Consider the following 6,264-nt stretch of genomic DNA (forward strand, 5'->3'; position numbering starts at 1 on the left):
CCTTCTTAAGGTGCCTCATCCTCAGGGCACAGCATCCCAAGAACGAGGCACTGCTGAGAGGAGCAGGTCTGCCCATCCAGAAGGAGCAGCAATTCCTGCATCAGAAGTGGATCAGACATCTTGTAGGCTCCTCTGGATGGGACCCAGTTAGCAGATGGCCTAAAAATGAGAGTAGAGCCCCACGTCTCCAGATCAAAACTGCATGTCTGCAGCCTCCCTCCGAATTATTTAACAATGAACGTTCCCATCCGTGTGCTGTTCAGATGAAGGGGTGGGTGGGCAAAGCTATTGTATAATGTCTGCTTTTCCCTCCAGTGTTCCGAGGAAGATTCTTTTGGCACAGGCTAAATCAGACAGTGTTCCACACATGGATTCATTGCCCTGTGTGGTGCGGGCCACAGATAAGGTTTGGCTGCCTGATTTGAGGTGGTGTGTTGTGTGTGTTGTATATTGAAAGCACTGATTCCTACAGACTGCAGAAGACCACCTTGAAGATGAGCACACAAAGAACCTGCAGTCCGCACTCTCTTCTCCCCCTTCTCTCAACCCTTGGGTAACTTAAATTCCCATTTTTCTGTACACTTGTACACCAGTTTGGCTGGGAAGCTGTCTGAGAGAAGGAATATCCTGCTGCCAGATGCTCTTTTTTAATTCTAACACAGTTGTTTTTCTCTTCACTTGATAAAGTTAAAATAAATAGTCTCTGGGGTGAATTACAGGCATCAAAATTGGATTGGCATACAAACTACGGAGCAGTTGGTGGTTGAGAGTCTGGGGAAAAAGAAACAGCAGGTTTTAGCTAGAGGGGACAACAGCTTTATTTCCCTCTTGGTCCTTGACAACCAAGCAGATGTCCTACAATTATTGTTTTACCTTCTAGTAATGCAGTGTCTTTTCCTATCCTCTCAGGTATGCGGCTGGTTCTCCTGCAGATGTGCAGGTAGGGCTCTTCCCTCATTCAAAGCTGCCTTGGTGCACCACGAGCTCCATCTATTGCTGGTTAACACTGGCAGAGATTCAGAGAAACACTTGTTTCTTCCTTTCATCCTGACACAGTACCTGTTTCTAGTACCACAATATGTAGATAAAACTGATAGTCTTAAAAATATTTTCTGAACACCTTACACAGGCTTTTTTGTACCTGTTGTCTTGCAAGCTTTGCTTCTGGTTTGATGCCCTTCACTGTATAATTTGCTTGAGTTTTCTATAGTCCTCCAGAGACCTCCAGGCAATTGAACATCCAAATCCTCACGCTTAATGCCCGCAGAACTCATGGGAGGCTGTACTGGGTCCTGCACCACCCAGCTCTGTGCGTGGCTGTGGTCAGAGGCAATGCACATTGTCCAGAAGAAAACACACAGTGCTGTTGGGCTCAAACCCTCACCATGGCCGTCTCACACGTATCCCAGCAAATACATTCACGAGTTCCCCAGCAAGCCAGCAGTGACTGTCATGTCCCAAGGTGAACTTGTGTTAGGAGTGGAGCCAGGTAGAGATAATCACTGAACTGGAGAATAACTGCACCATGTGTCTCTCCTGCTCAAAATCACTCTAATTTCCAACATCTTGCCTCAACCACGATCTGTTAACAATGCACAGGCCAAGAATCTGTCAGAAGAATTTAAATACAACTCTGACAGATTGTAACGAGATAGATAGACTAAAACTTTACCAACCTGTGGCTTTCTTCTAAGGCTAATCAAGGAAGTGTTCACTCAGGTTGGGATGGAAAGTGGTCTGTGAGGAATTTCTGTTGTGTAACTGCTTGTTTCTGAAAGCAAGAGATCTACTGGAGGCGTTCAGACCCAGAGGAAATAGAGAGTTGACCTAATACTAGAGGATTTATTTATAAAAACTGAAAGAAGAGGCTGAAGCTGGGAGAGTGACACAGTCAAGGGGTGACAGACTGAAATATGGAGTTAGTTTCCAAGATCTTCTGGGGGGAAAAAAAACTTTCTGAATAGGGAAAAGGAGCTGGCAGAGATACGGAAGAAGCAGACCATCCCCCTCCACAAGGGGGACGAGGAAAGTGCATGGGGAGCCCTTTGCTTGCTGTTAGCTAGATTCTGTAGGATGCTAGAGAGGAAAGTCCAGTGCTTATCTCATGGTATTTTCTAGCATTATTGCACTGACATCATTGTGCTGTCTATCACTTGTCAATACTGCTTAGGACAAATGCCTGAAATTCTCGTGTTCTGTTCACAATTGCAGAAGTCCTTCTGTTAGCAGCGTTAGTAGAGTAAGTTTTCAGCTTTATTTAGGCTCTGGCAGAAAAAAACTGGCAAAACTACACAATTGGGAAGGAGGAAGAGAGCTTCAGTTATGAAGAGCCCCTGCACAGGGAGGTGCAGGACCCCTGCCCAGCTCGGGGGCTGCAGGGAGGTGCAGTGGCCATAGGGCTCCCTGCATCCCCAGCGCTGCCCCCACCTCACACACTGCCTGCTGTCACGGGTCTCCCAGCACTGGTCCTTGGATGCATGCACTGATGTTGCATGTGGGATTAAGAAGGAGAGGATGGGACGGAGCAGAAAGAAGGGGAAACTTTCTCCCAGCTGCCTGTGCCAGTCTGACCAAAGCGCTGCTCCAAAACTGCAGAGACACCCACAGCTCAACCAGACACAGAACACTTCCTCTTTCTCAATATCTGCATTCCTGTAAGTTGACGTAGAGCTGCTCATGGCAGTTGTTTGTAGACCCTCCCTTCTATCTTGTGCCTGAGATGAGTAGCTGCAGTATAAAGGTGGTTTCTCTATGGCCAAGTTCCTGCAGCAAAGCCCTGGGCCACCGCTTAGCGCTGTGCTGCGTGCTGCTGTACTGATAGCCGGAGCTCTGGTGTCCACAACAGTCGCGTATGGAAAGCTTTACCCTCTAATGTGAAAAATGGGAAAGACAGATGCGATCTGTGTCTAACATCGTTCTCGTGTTATTCCTCTCATCTTGCAGGAGTTCTCCTGCTGCTGCCTCCCCTCTGTGTGAGCAGCAGGGCCCCTGGTACAGAAAGCAGGTGCAGGGTCCCTGTCCCTGGGTCTGAGGGATGTCAGATATCAGCCAGACATTGGGGATCTTTGTGAACCTGAGCTCACGCATGTTGCCCAGCCTCATTGCTTCGTAACAGACCTCACTGGAACAGTATTTTAAAAAGTTTTTGCTAAATGTGATTACATTACATTACGTTACATTAATGTACATACATTAATGGTTAAAGAAGATCCATAGCGGGCATCTGGTGAAAACATCGAAGTACTTTCAGAGAAGACCATGGAAAAAGGTTATCAGAGAGATTTAGTGTCTCACAAAGGATCAGAACCAAACGCCCTGCCTTGGCGGTAGAAGAATGGGAGATTTAGGAGCAGTTAGCAGCTTGGGCAAAAAACAAAGATGAATAATAATGGCAGCTCCTATTTTTTTCTATTAAAAGTTCCTAGGCTACACAGATTTGTTGTAAATGATGACACTGAATAACAAGCTTTGCCCAAGCTCCGCTGAAAGGCTCTTTAACATCAGCAGCCGATGCCCTCCTGCGCGGGGACACAATTGAGTCTGCTCCTCCAGACAATGCACCTGTCACTGGGAAACAGAGAGCTGGCAATTAGCAGGGGAGGCTCCGCGCTGTGCTTTCATCCCAGACAATGAGAAGGGCCTGGAAGAGCACGATTAAGGCTGGCATGTCCGCAAGAGATTGTTGGAACAATCCTCACTGAGACTTTTGGGCATTTGAAAACACAAAAACAACAAAAAACCCCTGGCTAAATCTACAGACAAGTCTAGAAAGCAAAACAGCACTGGAACAGGACCATTTGCTTAGGAAATATATGCCTGAGGTTGTGCAGGAAAGACTTGCTTCTCAAGTGAGAGATCTTCAGTGAGATATCAGTGGTGCATCACAGGAAATAAGCACCACGGGGGATTCGGCACACGCAGCTGCAGCGGAAGCTGTGCACTGCTTAACCAGGGCTGGGTGAAGCACTGCTGTCTGGGGAGGGCACGGGGAGCACACTGCCAGCCGGCTCAGGCAAGTGCAGAGCCCAGGGCAGTGCTCCATACTTGGCAGTCTGAACGTTTAAAATTCTCCCAAAGGATGAACTCTTCAGAGGCCCTGAAAGCTATGCAGCCACAGAAATAGTCTCAACTACATCCTGTGATCAGTTCTGAAACTGGAAGCTGCTCAACTCAGCCTTTTAGAGCTCTCTGCTAGAACAGATAGAATTGGTCAGCAAGTCTCAAACTTCCTCTGCTGGTGGAGGAATTTTTCCAGCTCTACGCATCAGAAAAGTCACAGAGGTAAATTAGGAAAATCTTGCTACCAGCTCCATCTTCTCAGACATACGATTTATGATTGCTATATGCTACAAAGTAATTCCCACTGTGGATCTTCAGTTGCAGATCTCAAGCTGCACTCTCAGCAGCACAAAGGGCACAAAACAGGCAGGGGAGGCACGGATATTCTGCCCAGAGCTCTCACACAGCTTCCTACTGCAAGCAGCTCAGGTGTGACCTTGTGCTGAGGGCAGGTCGGCGCTGGCAGCGGGCATGGAGGCTGCAGGGAGAATGGCGTGTTTTGCTGTGTGAGGCAGTGAGCTGGTGCAGATAAGCTCCTGGGACCTGCGTGCCTGGGTCACTCCATCCCCTTGGGCAGGGGGGGCTCTTTCTACCTCTGAACTCGTGCCCTCTTCCCTGCAGCGCGTATCCCTGACGTGCCAGACTCTCGATGTGAAGATTGTAGCATCAGGAAGTTTGGTCAGCCCTGATGTGACAGACTTGGGAGGAGAGTGGGAGAGAAAATAGAACTTGACAAATAATGGGATTGCCACATGTGTGGGTGTCTGGCCATAAAAGGAAGTCACTGCAGACCTTTATTGTACAGAATAAAGAAACTTGTTTGGAAACCTGACGAATTAGCTGGACATACTTGTGTCTTCTGCAGAGCTGTGAATATGAAATGGCATCCACAGTCCAAATTCCAACGAGCAAGTTGTGGATTCTCTGTCTGCTGCTTGGCTGTGTAACTACAGACCAGTCTTTGGGGTGATGTGTGCAGGGATGTGAGTGGTGATGCTGCGTCTTCATCCAGAGGCGGTCAATGAATTGTGTAGATTTTTGCAGACCCTGATGCTTCCAATAGCTCAGCTCATGTGAGAGTTAACGTTCACAAGCAAGCAAGTTAACAGCTTCCTCTGAGTGAGATGGGATGTCCTGGGCTGGAGCAATGGAAAGTTGTGCCATGAGTGCATCACTGCAGTGCAGACGTCCAAATATTGATTAATTTCTTGCTGAATACTGAGGGTCTTTCTTCAAGAGAGCTGAGCTGGAGGTGCCGCAGGTGCAGAGCCAGGCGCTGTGGGCCTTCCACCAGCAGGGGTTAGCAGGACAGCCAGCCTACAGGGGTGTGGGAAGGACAGAAGGGTCTATTTCAGGGATATGTCAAATATTCAAGCTGAGAACACACTCAGAAATCCATTAGTAGTCTTGCCTTTGCAGTGGTAGATGGCCTATTCTCAGCCTTAAATCTGCCACAGACTTTAATTTGTGGAAGTTACAAACTGCCAATTTGCAATGCTTTATGCTAGGGTGGATGGCATTTAGTGGAAAGCTTTGTTAGTGGAACTGAAAAGGAGAAGTATTTGTGGCCTGTAAAAGCAGCCTGGAGTTTTAATTTTGGCGTCTGGGAGACATCTGGGCTCTGTACTCACCAAGAAAGTGTCTGAATTTGAGGAAGCAGAAGGTTTTTCTCTTTGAATTTTGGGTGGTCCTGCATGGAGACAGGAGTTGGACTCAGTGATCCTCGTGAGTTCCTTTCCACTCAGATATTCCATGATTCTATGATTCTAAGGTTCAAATCCTTACCTGTGTACTCACAAACAGCACAACTGTTCCCTTTCAAGTACTCAGAGAAGAAGCAACTGCTTTACTTTCCTTTTTGAATAATAAATAGTGAAACAGTTCAAGATGGTTTGTAAGGATAGAGAGTGTTGTTTCAGGTCCTCCCAAGCCCTATGGCAAGTGCCCCTTGCAGAAGCAGAGGGATACCCCCATGTGCAGATAAATAAGGATACCAAGGGATCTTTGAACTGCAGAATTGAACTGTAGCGTTCATTTCAGTGTGAGACATCGGCACAAACAGTAGCAACTGTTTTTCAGTTTTGTGACACCGAAATAATTAGTGGGCAGGAGGTAGGTCTGAATTTTCTCTTCCAGTGCCTCCTAAGTCAGCACTTGACAAGGCCTGTTTCTAATGAATCTAATTCAAACAAAATTCGGGATGCA

Source organism: Meleagris gallopavo, chromosome 19 (genome assembly GCF_905368555.1).
Source record: "Meleagris gallopavo chromosome 19, MGAL_WU_HG_1.1, whole genome shotgun sequence".
In the NCBI taxonomy this organism is placed as follows: domain Eukaryota; kingdom Metazoa; phylum Chordata; class Aves; order Galliformes; family Phasianidae; genus Meleagris; species Meleagris gallopavo.